The sequence below is a fragment of the Macrotis lagotis genome, chromosome 1, assembly GCF_037893015.1.
Source record: "Macrotis lagotis isolate mMagLag1 chromosome 1, bilby.v1.9.chrom.fasta, whole genome shotgun sequence".
Classification (NCBI taxonomy): domain Eukaryota; kingdom Metazoa; phylum Chordata; class Mammalia; order Peramelemorphia; family Peramelidae; genus Macrotis; species Macrotis lagotis.
Genome location: NC_133658.1, coordinates 136,323,333 through 136,343,076, shown reverse-complemented (window position 1 = coordinate 136,343,076; position 19,744 = coordinate 136,323,333). Strand labels below are relative to the sequence as shown.

Sequence of the window (19,744 nt, the reverse complement as noted above, 5' to 3'; positions counted from 1 at the left end):
CTCATATGAAGCCTCAATCAAATATTTAATCTTATCTACCACTTTTATTTCTTTAAATATATCAGCTGCTAAAATTTCAACTTGGTAAACATTAAATCAAATCAGACTAAAGAGTTAACTTGCCTTGCAACTTACCCAGAAACTCGTAAAGTGTTCAACTAGTTAGTAATCTTAGAAAGTTTGATTTGAATGACTGAGGAAATTCCGAAATCCTTACAGTGGGAGATGGGAGAGCATATTTAGATCATTACATAGTAATAATATGGTAGGGTCAAGACAGAGAGGGCTTAATTTAGGTGAAAGTGAATAAGGGGAATTGATGAAGAAAACTGTTGAGAAAGAAGAGTCAAACAATGAAATTCAAGCTTGGAATGACAGAAATGGAAAAATGTGAAAAATGTGAATGAGTGGGTTTGAATCATAGCATTGGAAGTAGAATTAGTATGTTGAATGAAAAGGTCAAGTGGATTTCAGGGATCTTCAACTGCAGAGAATGTGGGTTCCCACTCACTCTAGAGTCTTAAAATATTCATCAATGCCCAAGTCTGAATCCTAATGAAGAGTGTCATTCAAATGATGAACAAAAGTAGCTCTTAAATGACTAAAACAATTTATAAATGAAAATCTATTTAGAAGTCTCACATTATTCATTACCTTAAGATAGAAGGATGACAAAAGACAATTTGCAATAGCCACTAGGATAAAATTTCCTTCTTCAAATTCCATATACATTAGTGATGGGATTGGGCAAGTGAATGATTGTTACATAATAGCTGAAGGAGGAAGAGGAGGAGGAAGAGGGAGGAAAAGGACAAAGAATTTTTCTATAAAATAGGAATTTAGAAATTTGCAAATTTAGAACTTTTTTAGATTAGTGGCATTTTCCTAGTCAGTTAAGAAAAAAGGCAGAGGGGACACCTAGCTGGATGCAGTGGATAGAGCATTGGCCCTGGAGGTCTTGAATTCAAATCTGATCTCATACACTTAATAATTATGTAGCTATATGACTTTGGGCAAGTCAATTAATCCCACTGCCTTGTAAAAACAAAAAAAAGAAAAAAAAGAAAAAAGAAAGAAAAAGGTAGGATTATAGTTTTAGAATGTATTATTTAAAAGGGGGAGGAGGAGAAGGGGAAGACCTAATATGAATGACATAAAATGAAGGATTGAAGTTTGAGGGGATAAATCCAAAATTTCTTGACACTGAGCCTCTTCTCATTATAGTCTCCCTTTAATGTATAGAGTTTTATGTTTTTGAATGGTAAAATTACTTTCAAGACATGGACATAGAATAAAGTTATCATAGAAAAGAGTTAACCAATTTTTCTACCAGGGTCCACATTAACTAATAAATTGTTGGCTTGTCCTGATTACAGGATTTTAAATTATAAATAATTATGCAGTCAGTCCATCTTCTTTAAGAGTTGAAAAATTGAGACCAAGGCTAGTTAAATAATTTAACAAAAATCATACAAGTAGTGAATAGCAGAGGCAAAAATGAAACCTAGGTCTTCTGACATGAAATTCACCACTCTTTCTACAGCACTACCTCAAGGGAGAAGGACCTGAATTCAAATTCACCTTCAGGTACTTACTAGTTGTTTGACTGGGTAAGTCACTACACCTTTATTTGCCTCTCTGTTTCTCTAACCATAAAGAAGAGATAATAACAGTAGTCATCACCACCAGGGCTATTATGAGGATCAAATGATATAATAGACATAGTAAGTACTATATGAATGCTCATTCCCTTTCCTTCCCTTTCTTTCTCTTTCTCTGCTAATTTCATGTTTTTGTATAATCTAGTAATTTCACTTTTCAGCAAAAAATTTACCAGTGGCATTTTGGGGACAGACTCTCTACTTGACAAAAATTTCTGCAAAAAAACAATCAAAACAAAACTGGAAAGCAGTCTGGTAATAAAAGCTTATTTAAATTACCTTTCTAAACCATATATCAGAATAAGTTCTAAAAGAATATACAAGCTAAATATGAGTATTTATATCACACAAAATAAAATAAAATGGAGAAATTGAAAGAAATGAAATGCCCTTTCAAATAAATGTCTAATAGGGAGACCTCTTAACTATATAAGAGACAGAGGAGATCAGAAAGGAAAAAATAGGTGATTCAGAATACATCAAATTGAGAAAAATTTATAAAAACAAAATAAATGGTTAAAGATAAGAGAACAAATATGTCAAATATATTTAAAAAGTGATAATATCAAAATTATATAGGGAATTTATGCAAATATATAAGACCAAATACAATTCCCTAGAGGTTATGTGGTAGAAAAGAATATAAACCATTTCAAAGAATTGAAATTTATTAACAAATGCATGAAAGATTATTCTGAATAACTATTAACAAGGAAAATTCAAATGAAAATAATTCTAATGTTTTCTACCATAATCAAAAACTTGACAACAAATGGAAATAGTCTAAATTAGAAGGATGTTTTCAAGGCAATCAAACTACTACATTATTAGTGAAGCTGTGAATTGCTTTAAAAGTTCCGGGAAACAACTTGCAATTATGACAAAAAGAACTAAACTATTATTTGACCCAGAGAAATCCTACAAATAGGTATATATTCTAAATATTCAAATATTGATAGGTATATTTAAAAGTATAAGTGAATTTTTGTGGAAGCATGCTCCTCAAAATGAAATGAGCAATGACTAAATAAATTCTGGTATATCAATGTAAAGGATGGGGATTGAACCTGTGGTTTCATTAGTAAGATGAAGAAACATTCTTGGATGAGGAAACATGATTAACTAAACAGATAAACATCTGCTTTTTAACATAGACTCATTGAACGTGCCTATAGGCTTCACAAAGTCTGTTCTGTGAAAACATGATTTGAACTCACATCTTGTCACATTCATTGTGATATGTTTCATCTTATTATATGAAACTAATAGAATTTAGCTGAACTATAAAAATGGACAAATAAGAGAAATTCAGAGAAACATGATTAGACTTAAATGATCTGATAAAGAATGAAGTATTTAGAAGTAGGAAAATATGTAGAATTACTGCACTAGTATAAATGGAAAGATGAATAGAATTAACTGAAGATTGGCTTTGGGGACGAGTTGCAAAAGTGAACTCCTTTCTGCAGAAGATGAGGAAGGGTATGGGTATTGCTGCTATTTATGCTATTAGACATGCTAGATGCATTGGCTACTCTTCATGAAGTTTTGGGTTTTTTTCATATTCTACAAAAGACTCTCTGAGTTGGAGAGAGAGGAACATATTCAGAAATGAATATGATGTTAAACAAAAGAAATAAAATAAACCTTGGGGCAGCTGGATGGTGCAGTGGATGGAGCACTGGCCTTAGAGTCAGGAGGACAGCAGTTCAAATTTGACCTCAGACACTTTACACTTACTGTGTGACCTTGGGCAAGTCACTTAACCCTAATTGCCTCACATGCTGGGCCATCTCCAGTTGTCCTGATTCATATCTAGCCATTGGATCCAGATGACTCTGAAGAAGAAAGTGAGACTGGTGACTTAGCCCAGAATCCCCTCACTCAAATCCAGTTCATGTACTTCATGATATTACCTCTATGATGCCATTGTCTTTTTCAAGAACAAAGGACAAGCATCACTGATCTGCAATCAAGACATTCTATCAACTATGTTTTCATTTTTGCTTACCACTGTTTTGCTTGTATTTTTTGTTCCATTCAAAATGTACCATTGAATATTGCTTCAATGATTAATGCTCCCTACTGCCCATCTCTATTTGTCATTGAGAGTCCTACAAAACCCAACCCTCTCCTACTCTTCCAGTCTTTTTTCACTTGTTCTTTGACACATACTCTGATCCAGTGGCACTAGACTCTAGGTTATCCCATGAACAAGGAATTATCAGCTCTCAATATTCTCTCTCGCTGTTCCCAAAGCTTAGAATGTTCTCCCTTCTTCATGTCTACTTGTCTTTCTAGATTTATAGTGCCTTCTATTAGTTATTTCCCATTTGTCCTGTATATAGCTTGCATGTATGTCTGTGTATATGTTTTGTGTGTGTATGTGTGTGTTTATGTGTCTGTAATGTGTATTGTCTCCCTATTAGATTGTGAGTTTCTTTATGGCAAGGGGCTGTTTTTTTCCTCTTTTTGTATCCCCCAGAATTTGGCACAGTGAAATGTAGTTATATTGACTGTCCAATCATATTCATTTGGTACCTTTCTTGGACCATCTTAGTATCCTGTATTTGGAAGACCTTTATTTTCCATGTCTGTCTGTAGAATTATGATCCATTATTAAAGTTTCACTTAAAATCTACCCAATATCCAAAGTAGCTATTGAACAGAAACCTCCCCTTGGGAATCCCATATCAATTTATATTTTTATTTTTCTAAATTATTAATTACATGTTGTTGTATGTTACAGTTATATGCAATTGTGTCTCTTACACCAAAAGTTCAATGACAGCAGTGATTCAAATTAATATAAACTTGATTTTTCACTCAGTTCCTCACTCTAAATATAGAGTGCAATGAATGTATGTTGAAGTGATGACTACAGTTAAAGGGATGACCCTTGAAAGGGTCACTTCAAATTAATTGGCGAGGCAGTTCAGAAAGAGGTAGTAATGTTTGAAGAATACTTTTTAAAGAGGTTCCAAATACTTTTTGTCTAGGAAGATCCAGAAATACTATCCTAAACAAAAACAAGGATTAATTTGAAACCCTGAGGAAACTTCCATTTTTTAGAGTATAATTCACTTAAAAATGATTTCTGGTCATTTCTTCTAGAGGTCATCCAAAAATTCTTCTGAAAATCATAAGGGTTGCCTTTCTGTTGCAGTTTGTCTTCTTAATGGAGGATATCCAAAAAAAGTGACAAAGAACAAAGATACAATATAAAATCTGAGGAAATTTGGAACTTTATAATTATTTTTTCCCTTAAATTGGGGGTTAGCAAACTGTGACCTGCAGCCTATTTTTATATAGGCTCATGAGCTAAGAATGTTTTGATAAATTTTAAAATAAAGTTGTAAAAATTATTCTTAGATCATAGGCTATACAAAAACAGGTGCTGGGTTACATTCAGACTATAAAACTAATTTTCCAATCCCTGCTGTAAATCTTAATAGCCATGACCTTGTGGAAGTAATGGTTGGACCCTTGACAAAATATGTTTTATAAAGATAGTTCTTTCAGAAACTTGCAGACTACAAGAGGTGATTGACAGAGAGGGGCATAAAAATTCTCATTAAGTATGCCAAAGCAATAGACTAGAAATCTAATTTGAGAGGTCATTATGACCTCAGGTAAATCACTTGACCTCTCTAAACCCGTTTTCTTATAAGAAGGCATAATATCATCTTCCCTGCCAACTACATTGGTCTAGAGGAAGGATCAAATGAGATGTGAGACATTGACAATACTTTGAAATCCTGCAGCATGTTATACAAATTGGAGTGATTCTTATTCTTAGCCACAAAGATGAATACATGAAAAGCATTGTGAGTGTCTTCTTGAGTTGGGAAACATATATCTCAAGAGCTGAAACTGCAAATGGGGGTGGGAATTCTGTGCTTCACTTCCACATAGTCAGGAAAGACATTTGCGGAGGAGGTGGAATTTCGTTTTTAGAAGGTCTCCACATGGGGAAGGAAGAGGGGATCGGTGAAGTTGGATAAGATAGAGGGAGGCTTTCTGAAAGTACATAAAACACAAGGGAAGGTGTGAAGTTTGAAATAGAAACATGAGTTGAAGGCTGAGGTGCAAACAATGTATAAAAGGGAGTCAACAGGGACAGGGTGAAGAGTGCCATTTGCTACAGAGGAACAAGAGGAGCCCCTGTAGAATGGAATAAAGAGTCAATATGACATTAAAAAGATTTGAGACTTTGGGAGAAACATGTAAGAGTGACCTCAGAGACAGAATATTGTAAACCTTTGGGGAGAAGGTTGATATCTTTCAAATAGCAGGTATCCAAAGTTTGAATTACATTTTAATTTCTGGCTTGGCCTCTAAGTGACTAAGAGACTATTAATGACTTTACCTTTCACCTGCCTTACTGATTAAATAAGGAAACATATCCTGGTTCCTTCTTTTTTTGATAAAAGTATATAAAAGTATCAGAAACAGTAATGATACTGTTACTAGAAAATGATATTACATGCATCAGCTCATTTATGGAGTGGGAATTGGAATATGGAAGGCGTTTAAGTCCTAATTATGACATTTATTAGTTATGTGATTCTGAGTCACTAAATCTCTGATTGTCTCACAGCTTCCTGGGATTTAACTCCTAAAATATAAGAGAGCTAGGGATCTGTAGCCTCTCTATTTTAGAGTTCCTACCTGGGCATTTTATAAATAAAAAATGCATTGTTTTAAAATATTAGCAATAATAATAATAATAATAATAATAATAATAATTAGCAAAATCATAGTGGTGAGAGAGCTGAATTCAGAATCAATTACAGTTGTACTTAATATGCTTCTAATTTATGCTTGCTCTGGAAATCTGGCAAGTCAATTAACTTATCAAAGTTCTAGGTGCCTCTTTAAAAATTTTGCAGTACAGTTTCTGATGTGATGGAATAATCTCATTGGACATTATTTCCACACTAAGCCATCGTGCTCTCATCTCAAGTTCCTTCTTACTCCACCCTTTATAGCTTCCTTTTATATGTTATATTCCCCATCATAATGTGGGCTCCTTGTGAGGACAGTTTTCTTTCTGTTTAATATATATATTGACAGAACTTAGTACAGTGACTGGCACAAAGTAAGCACCTAAAATTATTGTTGACTGACTGACAAATGAAATCACAGTTCTAGACCAAAATACTACCACCAATACCACTGAAACTAGTCTATTGCTAATAAAATGATAATTATCCTATACAATGTTAATAAAACACAGGGATGATTATCTACAATAGAGTACAGAAAGTTTAACCATATTTCAGTTTAAAAAAAAAGAAGATTCATACATGTCTTCAGAGCTCTTGATGAATGGATAAAAACTTACTGAAATATGTTTGAAACAAATAGATCTTATTCACAAAGTAAGAGTCAAAGCTAAAAAACAGGTATATATCATTGAATTTGTCCATGTAACTGAAAGGTGTTTATTTCTGGTAGGAACCTATCAGATGGATTACATATGAGCATGGCATTAAAAGGTAGTCCAGGAGAGATATTTATATAAACTTAAATGATATGATGACAAAAAGAAATGTGTTGAACAAGCAGTCATTATAACTATTTTTTAAATAGAAAGAGTAATAAAGGTTTAGGATGTCAATATTAATATAGATATGTTATTGTTAAGAACAATGGTATGGATTATTGGTGGAAAAATAGTGTATCATATACAATAGTTTATAAGCATAACTAGTTAACAAGAAAGATGTCATCAGGTGCTAGAATTATTCATCCGAATTTTGTTATCCCTTTATAAATGAGGAGTTAAAAAATCCCTCTGCTGATGATATGAAAATCAAAATATCATTAAGAATTTAACAAATTAATTGTTCTGAAACAAGAACATCATTAAAGACAGTATTCTTGGCCATACAGGTATAAGACAATAAAAATAGCTGAATTATGTTATCATATCTTTTAATTAGAAAATTAATATGCTTTGCCCCTTTTTATTCTACGGCATTTGTTCCATATATAAAAAAACACGTTTCAAAATAAATTTAAGAAAAAATGTTCTTGATAAATGATGCCATATTCATAATCCGCAAACATTATGTCATAAAAAGCTTTCAAAGCATTGAGGCCTAGGAGAAGAAAGTAAAAGTATGTGACTATAAGATAATATGCATTTCATCCCTGTTGTGCTGTCTATTACAAGTAATTGTTCCAAAAATGTTTTCAGTGAACCAGCAGAATATGGGCTCAATAATCTCATTTAATTTAAAAAAATAGCATTTTTTCCTCTGTGCAATAGTCTTTAGGACATTATATGAAAGAATATAAACAGCAGGCATATTTTTTAAACTAGCATCCATTAAGTTGTCTTTGAAAATATTTTGATGACTGCATTTCAACATGACTTATTTTCTTTGTAATCCCATGTATTTTGCTAAATTCATTTAAAAACATTATGCTAAGGAGATTCCCATAGTCTTCATCAGAGTACCAAAATATTCATAACTGAAAAAGAAAATTAAGCATTTCTTCTCTGCAGGATAGGGTCTCTTACATAAACTGATTTCACCTGAACTCCATCAACAAAGATGTTGTTCAAATTCAACTCTTTGTGATCCCATAAACCATAGCACAAAAGGGCTGTCCATAGGATTTTCTTGTCAAAGAAATCAAAGTGATTTGCCATATTCATTCCCAGTGAAGAAAAGCAAACAGAAGTGATTTGTTCAGGTTCTAGCAAGTGTCCAAAACTGGATTTGAATTCAAGTCTTCCTGACTCCAAGAACAGCTTTTCAATCAGTAAGCCACCTAGCTGAGTCCATCAACAAAGATGAGAATGTGATAACAGTGTACTGATGTTAACAATGGCATTACTGACAGTGTTGATTTCAATAAATTATATGAGATTCTTATGGGTAAGAAATCCTTACATTTCTCTCAAGAATTTACAAGGATTCTGCCACTATTTAAAGCTATTTAAAGTCTGTTTTTTGGAAATTCCAATGTCTATGGGCAAGGACCTAACATAAACTATACAAAGAGGAATATGTAATTCAGTGATGGAAAGGAAATTACTTCATCATGATGCACACTGATCATTCCAACTTTACTTTTATTCTAGTGCCATTTCTTTTTCTGTTTCTGTTTCTGTTTACTTGAATGATAAAACAGCAATCCCAGCAGGCAATTAATTCAGATACTTGTCAAGGTCAAGATTGTTCTATGTTAAAATTCAGGATAAAGGAGTTATTATAAGAATGGGATCCTTTATTGGGTATCCTAAAAGCTAGTTTTGTTTTTTTTTTGTTACTGTGCAAGTCACAAATTTGTACTCAGTCTATCAAAAACCATTCTAATGCCTGGAAATCCACATGCTGCTTCTGAGATACTTTAGCAGGCCAGACTCTGATATCAGGATAGTACTTTCATCAGACCTTCTCGCTTCCTATGGATCTACAGTATAAACTTTCAGAGTCTGCAACATAATCCTTCTCATCAAATATTTGGGCGACAGGTGGAAAATTGTTCTGCCAGCTGAAGAAGACAAAATCCATTCCTTCTGGCAATTTTCTGCAATGAAAACTCCAGAAATGAATGTGCAATAACTTGTGGAAATAAATTTCAAATATTATCACACAAAAGCAATGTGCTCGAAATCTTAAACTGTAAACTAACTCCTGCTTATCAGAATTTTAAAATGCTGGTTTCTCTTTGTGTTTGAATTGGTACCAGGAAAATGAATAATATTTTCAGATGCAAACAACCAGGGGAATGCTAAATTCACAGAGAAGCTAAACTGTTGCTAAAATGCTTCTTGGTATCAGCTGTATCTCTTGGGGGCAGGATGGAAAGATCATTTTCTATCATTAACTCATTCCTACCACACTCTACTAACATAATCCTTGAAATTACTATTAGTTTCCTAAGAAGGGCAAGAAAACTAAAAGAGGGCTTGCCCTCCTTGTGGCTGGTTGTTGCTGCTTCCATCTGCCTTATGCAGCAGAGATGGATTACAGTGGTTTCCTTGTTAATGGTTCTTTTAAAGGTTTCTCACTAATCCCCCTCATTTGGTCATCCTGAAGCAGGATAATGTGCATTGAATGTATACATAAAGGTGTGGTGAAGCTAGAAAAGCTCTCACTGAATTTATGATCTAGGAAGGAATAGGAGTCTAAAATCTTATGCATACAATCTTACCTTCACAGTTAAATTCACTGTGCGTTTCTATAAGTCATAACATTAAGAAGCTCAAGATAGTGGCACATCTAGTATGGAAACAGACAGAAATGAAGGGAGTTACCCACCAATCTTCCACATACAACCAAATCACCATACTAAAACACATATGTATATATACATACATAGAAATGCACAACAATTTTTATCTATCTTCATCTCTATCTATCTCTATCTCTATCTATCTCTGTCTCTGTCTCTATCTCTATCTATCTCTATCTATCTCTGTCTCTGTCTCTCTCTGTCTCTGTCTCTGTCTCTATCCCTATCTCTATCTCTATCAATCTATCTCTGTCTCTGTCTCTGTCTCTCTCTGTCTCTATCTCTATCATCTATCTATCTATCATCTATCTATCTATCTATATCTCTAATCTATATCTATATCTGCATATGTATATGACACAAACAACAATGGATCATTTTAGTTTGATTCTCCTCCTCTTTCAGTGTTATTCTTTCATAGTGACTTCTATCTACAATGAAATTTTATGAATTCAGCCTCTATTAACTCAGAAATTTTAAATTTTAATTTGTTTTGCAAATTGCTATCATAGAGACTATAGAACAGATGTATAGCCTCATTTTTAATCAAGAGAAATGTGTTCAGGTTCATCAGATGTATCCTTTTATACCCTATGTGGGATATGTTCATTACAAATCATTATCCATTCATTAAAGTATTCTTTCAAAGGACCTTTGGTAGACAACATCTCATTAACCTTGTTTGAGCTGCAGTATGTATTCAAGAGTAAGAATACTCCTTCTAAAACATTAAAATATAAATTGGACTTTTAATAATTCAGTCTTAACCTTTGCTCCTATTAAGCAGGTGTGGTAATATTCTATTATATTCTAATGTATAAATGCCAAGTGTTTTATTGAGTTGTTAATATAAAAATAGGAAAAGATGTGATCTTATGTCTTGACATTATATCAATTCTGACACTTGCCTTATGATATCATTTGGAAAATATTAATTGGAGGAGCTCAGTTCTAGTGGTTCTTCATGTTCTACTTCATCCCTCAAATTGTCCTGTGTTTTGCTGGCCTATACTAAGTGCATTTTTAAATGTGCATTAAGGACTTGTTAAAATTTCAGCTAAAATTGCTGGTTTTGATTTTTATTTGCTTATTTGATGTTTCTCCTCCATACAGTGTAAGTCTCTCTAGAGGAAGGACTGCTTCATTTTTGTCTTTATATATGCAACCTCTAGCAAAATCAAAGACAAAAAGTAAGTACTTAATAAATTCCCATTGATTCATTGATTGATGCTCCTTACACGAGCACTTTAATCCAATATTGTTCATCTACTGTCAAATCTGAAGACTCCTGGAAAAATAACCCTTTATTTCTCTTACACTTTCACAATTCTAGGCTACTATGGTTCCATAAAACTTAATAGTAGTCCTTTGTCTTGTCAAGTGTAGGAAATCCCTGAGCTTCACATTCTGAATCTATCTGTACAGACCTCTTTTCTATGTATATTTCTCCTTATTTCCCCTACCCTCATTATGTAAAAACAGAATAAAAAGGTTCATAAAGGCTCAAATTTTTTCCTGCTTACATATAATCTACACATCAAGAAACTTGGGTTCAAACTATTTATGCAACTCCAAACTATTTGCCCTCTCTGAATCTGTTTTTATAACAGTTAAATGAAGGTGTCTTATTTAATTTGTCACCAATGAATCTTCCAGTTCTCAAATTTTGCAATTTTATTTGACATTCATTTAAGCCCTCCAAGGATAATCTTATAGTTCTAACAAGTGAATCATAAGAGATATTATTTTCTTAGTGGACTATCTGGTTTTTAGTACTAATGTTTCTCCTTCATTCTCAGAGAAGACCATGTTATTAGGGAGGTGATGCCATGACAAGCATGTGAACTGAATCTGAGTGAGGGGATACTGTGTTAAGTAACTAGCCTCACTTTTTCCTCCAGAGTCATCAGGGTCCAGTGGCCAGTTATGAATCAGGACAACTAGAGATGGCCCTGGATGCAAGGAATGCAGGGTTAAATGACTTGCCCAGGGTCATACAGTTAATTAGTGTCATGTTTCTGAGGTCACTTTCTAATTTCTGTCCTCCTGACTCCAAGACCAGTGCTCTATCCACTGCACCAACATTCTTTTTTTTGCAGATGGAAAAATCTGAAAGATGCTGCAGCTGCTGATGATAATGATCTTATTTTATTCAACTTTTCTGTTGGAATTCATAGGACAATGATTCTGGGAAATATTTTAATATTAATATTTTATGTTTAGCATTTTGCAAGTTATTACACAGATGGACAAAAGACAAGATTTCTGGAATTAAAAAATTATTGAGATGTAAACTCATTTAGTTGACAAGATGATAGGGACAATATGTACCTCATTTCATTACTGCATAGTTTTGATTTCTTCTGGTAGGCTACTACATTTCAAACTATTTCATTGCACATATCATAGAGATAATGATGATTTTCTATAGAGATATGTATTTAAACTTTTCTTAAATTTGAAAGGACCAATGTTATGTTCAGGAGATTTCTGGAAATCTGGGATTCCCTGAGTTTTCAAGGAAGTGATTAATTATTTCTTGACAGGAACATTAGATTTACTTCTAGTATGTTTAATTCTCAATGATGTTTTGAAGTATATAGTTGTAAAATAAGGATTTCTGATGCACACTTTTGACCACCAAGCAGTATCTTTCTAAATATTCAGGAGGTGTTAAATGCTCACAGTTCACAATTGTATTTGCAATGAGTTATATCATTCTTTATGCAATCTGTATTAATCAATAAAAATGAAATCTTAGTCTTATAACTTAAATTTCAATAGTCATTATAAACGCTTTTATTTCTGTAAACAAATCTACATGAGTTAGACCCTTTAAAAATACTTGTTTTGTCAAAATAAAGCTTATGTTCATGTGTGTATCACTATGGAAATAATCTTTATTTCAATTCACCATCATCATTATATTCTATGGAATTAATAAAATAAGACATCCTGGGATAAGTCATGACTGGTAATTCTTTATGTTTTATGTTTAGTGAACTATTGAGCAGATGAATGAAATTACTAAGTTTTTTAAATGGAGAAAAATGTTGAAATGTGAGGTTATCCATAGCTTCACTGAAAATGGAACAACACTAGTTTGATTATTTTTGTGTGTTATTTCTTCATCATCATTAAAGGGCAATAAAGAAATGGTTCTAGGATGTTATTATCTTTGTATTATTTTAGTAGTTTATTGTTGTGATTAATAAGCTACCATTGTTTGAAATTGAATTAATGTATTAGGATATAAGATATTGGACTTATTAGTTATTGCTTGTTGTTTTTGTTTTTATAGTAAGATTTTCAGGTTTATCCCATAAATTCCCTGCAATAATCCTGTGATAGGAGCAATACCAAATCTTCATCTCTCTTAATTTAAGTGAATTAAATATAATTCTATGGTTAGTAAGGAGAGGAACAAGGATTTTAATCCAGGCCCTTTGTATCTAAGCTCCACATTCTCACCAATATGCTTGTCCAAATTTACATGGTTCAAAACCAAACTAAAACTTGAAGTTTTTGCTTCCCAGATCAGTTTTCTCCTTCATGCTATCAAAGTGACTTAGTTATTTTACTTCATATCACCCTAAGGAAGGTCAACAAATTTTATTCTATTCCTTCAACAGTCTCCTTAAATTTCACTTCCTTTTCACAGTGGGAAGGATATTATTATCTCACAAATACATTGTAGTAGTACCAAAAAAAGAAACTCAGATGTCCTCTAAAAGATGGCAATTGACATTTTTAAAGACATGCAATTTCGTAACATAGACAGAATTTGAACTTGTGGCGTCTGATTTCAAATCAAGCATCTTTTTCAAGATACCATGTTGTCCTAACATGTTCCATCTTGTACTACTTCCTTTAATATGTCTAATTTCCATAATATTATAAATTTTAATTGGCATGACTTTTGTGGTTTTCCCTTAGGAAGATAAAGGGGGGAACCCTCACACTAAACAATCTCAGAGTGGAAAAAAAAAACAAAATTAAATACATTTCTACAAAGCTTCTATACTGTCAAAAAGGCAAGACTTGAAAAAAACAATCCATGGAATAAAAGAACAATAATTAGTCACCAAGTGAGGCAATTAATTAAAGCTTAGGGGATGGGAGTTAAGGAAAGAAAGTACTTCCCATGGTGAGCCAGTTAATCAATAGAATAGACGGGATATTTTTCTTCAAAGAACAATTGGACTGACCAATTTCTTCCCCTGTTCCGTACACCCCTCCAAAGTTCAAGAAATTGCTTTTGGCCAGATTCAACAAATCCTAACTCATAACTTCCCAGGGAAAGAGTATAATTTAAATTCTACTTGGTAAATCTAATTAGTTTTCTTATGAATAATGGTGATCATTTTTAAAGAACAAAAGAGTGTATAAGCAGGTAACTAATGAAAGGACTGCATCCCTAATTATTCTTTTTCAAATACAGGATGCAGAAAGTTACTCTATTAAAACCCCAACCCAATGGCTTATCATAGAACAAAAGGAACCCTAAGAACTCAAAAGTTATTCCTGTACAGGACAAATTTTGGCAGTCCATGCACCAAATTAGAATGCGGTGATTATGGCTTTGCTGCAAACTCTTAATTCTGCTGTCCATCATGAGACACTGCTCAGTTTAAAGGGGTTCATCACCAGAAATGTGACAGCTGTGGCAACTCACAAAGCAAAGTGTAGATGTATGTCATCTGCATCTGTAGAGGGAGCACAAATACTGATAAAAATATTGCTCTTCGAAAGTTTCAAAGCATATTAAACATAGACTCTTTTGAGTTTTTTGTATGACTTAATGGAAAGGAGAACATAAAACATATTTTGTATATTTCTAAATACTACATAAATGTCTTTTATTACTAATGTATTTTTTTGACATCCATTTATAAAAGTACCTCATTCCTTTATGATTCATGTTTCTTCAAGAGGAAATGCAGGAGAGAATATGGTTAATCATTTCAATTAGAAAGGATCTAGGTGGTTTAGTGAATAGAACACTAGATGTTGAATGAGAAAGACCTGAATTCAAATTCGACCTCTATTCTAGCTTGTGATCCTGGGCAAATCATTTAATCCTGTTAGTCTGTTTCCTCATCCATAAAATAAGCTGGAGAAGGAAATGACAAATGACTCCAGCATCTTTCCCAAGAAAACCAAATGAATTCACAAAATCAGGAACACAGAAAGGTTTGAACAATGACAAATAGTTGTTGTCAGAGACAATTAAAGAATTTAGAGAAATTAAAAAAATCAAAGAATTTTATTATACATTTGTATCTAGCATAAAATAATCAATTGTATGATATCAAATAAAAAACAGACTATGGTTCATTGGTGTCATCCAATGCACCACTATTTTACCCATTAGTTCTGGTGATATTTTTTTGCAGTAAAAATTAGAAATGAGTAAACAAGTTTATCTAAACAAAGACAGGATTTGAAACTGGAAAGAGCCTTTTACAAGCTCATCACTTTATAAAGGAGGAAAGTGAAGCTCAAGACTTTCCATAGGTCACTCAGGTAGCAAGTTACTAAACAGGTTCACTGACTTCAAACCTAGTGTTGTTGTTGCTTCCTTCACTCTACTATGTGAACTTAACGTGTGGTTTGTTGAAATGAAATGTATGAGAACTACTTTTAGAATACAAGAAAACATTGTTAAATAATGGTTTATACCTGGAAGTGATTAGATAAACCATTTATTTCAAATTGCCCAAGGAGAGAACTACAACTAGCAAGTGGCAAGGGAGGCTTGAATGTAATAAACACTCTTGCTTAATAGCATTTCAGTGCCACCTTTTTATCTGCTCAGTATACAGGAAAAATACCCTTACAAGTTGCTACATACTTGAATCCTCAACTACATAACTGACTATTTGATCATTTGTAAATATGATTTTGACAAGAAATATATACTGGTTATTGTACTCTGCATTCTCAGTCCCCTTCTCAAATCATGTCAATGTCCCTTCTGTTTCCATTCACCAGAACTAAAAAGGTATGATTAATAATAATAATGATAACAATAATAATAGTTATTATTATAGTTAACATTTATGTAGCAGCTACCATGTGCTAAGCATAAGTTATACTATGCTAAACATTATACATTATCTCATTCAATCATTTCAATAAAATTGGAAAGTGAATTCTAATATTATCTACATTTTGAAAATGAGTTAACAGGGTCATATAGAAGTCAAATGTATTAGTATCTGAGTGAATTAATGAATATCTGAGGTCACATTTGAACTCAGGTCTTTCTGACTTCAAGTACAGTATTCTATTCATTATACCACTTCTGCAACAGAGAAAGAAGGGCTTAGAGAAATTAATATAAATATATATATATATATCCAGTCTGGGCCCTGACCCTTTGAGTACTAACAAATCAAAGACTCTTAATAATTGAAGTAATTATTGGAAATATTTTGAATAAATGTCATTAAACTTATCATCTCATGCATATAGGTGCATGTATCAATTTATAAAATTTCTAGAGTTACAGATTTACTTCCACATTATTGGCAGAGGGAAAAATTTTCAGTTTGCACCTTTATTTTTCAAAATGTCTCCTCTCCTAAGCTAAAGCTAAGTGGCTTTATAGAGTAATTAGGGAGTCTTAGTACTAAACTGGCATCCCAAGAGGAACTGTCACCTGCCTTGATGCACCTGACAATCTAACAAGATTGGTCCTCTGCCACTATATTTCATTAGCAGAAATTCACTTTAAGAGAAGGAAGTAGGAGAAGAAACAATTCCAAGTTTCTCCTTCCTGGGAAAACTTCATAATTTGTACAAACTGTCGTGTTGGTAGGCAAGTCCCTATTTATTTAGTAGTTTTAATGGGGATGACTTAGGATTTCCACTTGCAGTTGCATTGCTATTTCAAAGGAAATCATGGAATCAGCAGTAGTAGATAGTCGTTTATCATTATATGTTTGTTCCCACTGTGACAATTGTGGTGCTTTACTATGAAATCTAAGCATTAGCCCCTGAGACACTTAAACAAGAGTTCAAATTAATCTTCTAATATGTGTCAAATAAGTCACTAAAATAGTCTACAGGTATGTCATTTCCCTCAATAGAATTTAGGTTCCTTGAAGACAAGAAATAATACATTGTATTCTTTTTTTCTCACCCCATGAAATAGTCCCTGACATAATAATATTCATTTAATAACTTGATTGGGTAGATAAATGAGTATCAAAGTAAGGAAGTTGTTTGTCTAGAATAGCTTCTGGAAACTGCAAATGTCTTTTAATGACCCTTACTTTTTTATGGAAGCTTAATCCTACCATTCTATTAGTATCGCTATGGCATGGGTTAGCCATACAATACAATAATCTGCTAAAAAATAAAGACGAATTATCTAACAGCTAACAGTGAAGAAGCATATATTGAATGCAAGTAGACTGAGACAAACAACCCATAAGGAAGTTCAAAGAAGAATCAGAAAATGTATGCAGGGAATTGTACAATTCAAAGAAGATGTTGTTCATGTGGTGAGGGATAATAGTTAGATGGCTAGAGGGTCCTACCAATGTGTGAGCAAAATCAGAATATATTGAGGAAAGTTTCCAGCATTTGAGGAGTATTCCTCTGTTAGTGAAAATGGACAATAGTCAAAGAAGGTTGCCATCTGTCAAGTTGGAAGCAATGCTCAAAATGATGAAATCACAGATTCATTTGAGAATTTGGAGATACTAGATAGTAAATTTCTTAACACAATAGATGATCATTTGTCAGGTATGCCACAGCAAAGATTTCTTCCATGTAAGAGTTGGAGTCTATGGCTCATGAGATTCTTTGTAAAACTCAAATCTGTTATTTTGATATATCAAAAGATGCTCTGTGGGCTGGAAGGTGCTACCTTTTCAATAGCACCTGTGCTAGTAAATGGCTACCCATACTATTAAATACAGATTACCTATTAGATAAATATCTTATTTTGGTTTTTGAGTCAAAATTCACCTGCACTAATTATTACAGGTACAACCTTCACTCTAGGCAAGATGAGTTTCTTGGTGTATTCCCACCATCTTCCTTTCTCACTAATTAATAATCTTGTACTCAGTCATAGATCTAGCTCCTCAAAGACTGTCTTATTATGGCATTTTAGTCCCTACCTCTTTCATGAAGAGTATTTATCCTACATAGAACAAAGCTTGAATTGACATGGGTTCTGTCACCACTCATACATATCCCTGCTATGTTGTATAAAATCAATAAGGATTAATATGAAAGAAAGCACTAAGCAACGAGATCTGCTGAATAGGCTGGGGTAGGAGGAGGATCAATAAAGCAAACAGTCTTGTCAGCTTCCAAAAAATGAATAAGGAAAAGAAGGAAATTATCATTAAACCTCACTTCTTGCATTTTAGCTGAGATTAAATGAACATCAGTTCAATCCAATGATTCTTTCCTGATCCCCCTTAGTGTTGTTACCTTCACTTTTTAATCATCTCTAATTTATCCAATGGATATTCTGTTCGTACAAAATTGTTCGCATCTTGTCTCTCCCATTAGACTGTGAGTTCCATGAAAGCAAAAACTTTTGTTGTTGTTTTTTCCATTCTTTGTATCCTTATTTCTTCACATATTGTTTGGCACATATAAAGGCAATTTTAAAAAATGAGTGTTTACTTGACTTGAACAAGATTGCAATATTGTTGACTGTGATCTAAGCACTTTTAGATACTTTAGCGTTTGACATAAACAAAAAATTTCTGTCTCCAAGTTGATTATGTTACAGGGACAGGGGAGAATAGCCAAATATGTATAAAGCCTAGTTAATATGACTATATGCATAGCAAATATGAAATAATTGTAGGCTTTTAATATTTAGGGTAGATCAGGTAAGGTTTCTGTAGGAGGTAGAACTGATCAGACCTTTGGATCTAAGGATTGTAGAGGAAGAAATTGGGGAGGGAGAACATTCTAGGCATGGAGAATAGATTGGTCAAAGTCTCAAAGGTGGAAATATGTTGGACATGGGGAAAAAGCAAATAAATGGGCTTGACAATAAAGTAGCATATAAGGATAATGTATAATCAACCTATATAGATATGTGGACCTAATTGAAAAAGGAATTTGAAGGCCAGAGACATTATTATCTTAGAGACATTAGGGAATCTCAAACCTCCCATGGCTTTTTTTTCTCCATTTATTCCACTAAAAATTTTCCTGAAAAAAAGGAGATTATTTGCCAAGAGCTCCTTTTTATGTCATCATCCCAATCTTACATCATTCAGATTTCATCTGCCATTATTTCCTCCTTATTCCTATTCTAGATGCATATGTAGTCCTTCACCTTACCAAGATAAACCCCTGTACATTGCATCTCATTTCCTGCTTATTGTTATCTCTATTGTTCACACTGTCATCAATTTTCAATCTCTTTTGTCTAGTAGATGCCTATTGCTGCTTATAAATATTCCCATGTCACCTCCATCCTCAGGAAAAATAAAACTCACTTGATAAATCCATACCCATTATAGTACATACAATTTTCTATTTGTCTTATAAAATCACTCATAACTTAAGCCCTTCCTAACTTTTTTTTGTCTTCATTTTATTCTCCATCATGACTCTATGGTCCATTGATACTAGTTTCTTTGTGATGTCTTGAATATGAAATTTCATCTCCTGACTCTGAATTTCTGTTCATTATCCCCCTTGCCTTGACTTCTCTTCTCTTCATTTTGTTCTTTTGTCTTCCTTGACTTCCTTCAGATCCCAGTTAAAATGTGCCACCTTCTGCAAGATGCATTTTCCTAATCTCCCTTTGTGTTAGATCTTTCCATGAGAAATTATTTTCA

The 19,744-nt window shown here is 33.1% G+C and overlaps 1 protein-coding gene and 1 long non-coding RNA gene across 13 annotated transcripts in view; one reads left to right on the top strand and one right to left on the bottom strand.

Moving 5' to 3' along the window:
* LOC141503464 (uncharacterized) overlaps window positions 1-16,227 on the top strand; it is a 45,334-nt gene extending 29,107 nt beyond the window's left edge. For 2 of the 4 annotated variants that reach the window (XR_012472857.1, XR_012472855.1), the window contains 3 exons: window positions 1,544-1,610; window positions 11,031-11,107; window positions 12,017-16,227. This is a non-coding gene — a long non-coding RNA (uncharacterized LOC141503464). Of the gene's footprint in view, window positions 1-1,543; window positions 11,108-12,016 lie in introns of all 4 variants that reach the window. The other 2 variants (XR_012472854.1, XR_012472853.1) reach the window with 1 other exon arrangement.
* Window positions 1-19,744, bottom strand: part of UNC5D (unc-5 netrin receptor D) — a 789,424-nt gene that overhangs the window by 406,619 nt on the left and 363,061 nt on the right. The window lies entirely within an intron of this gene.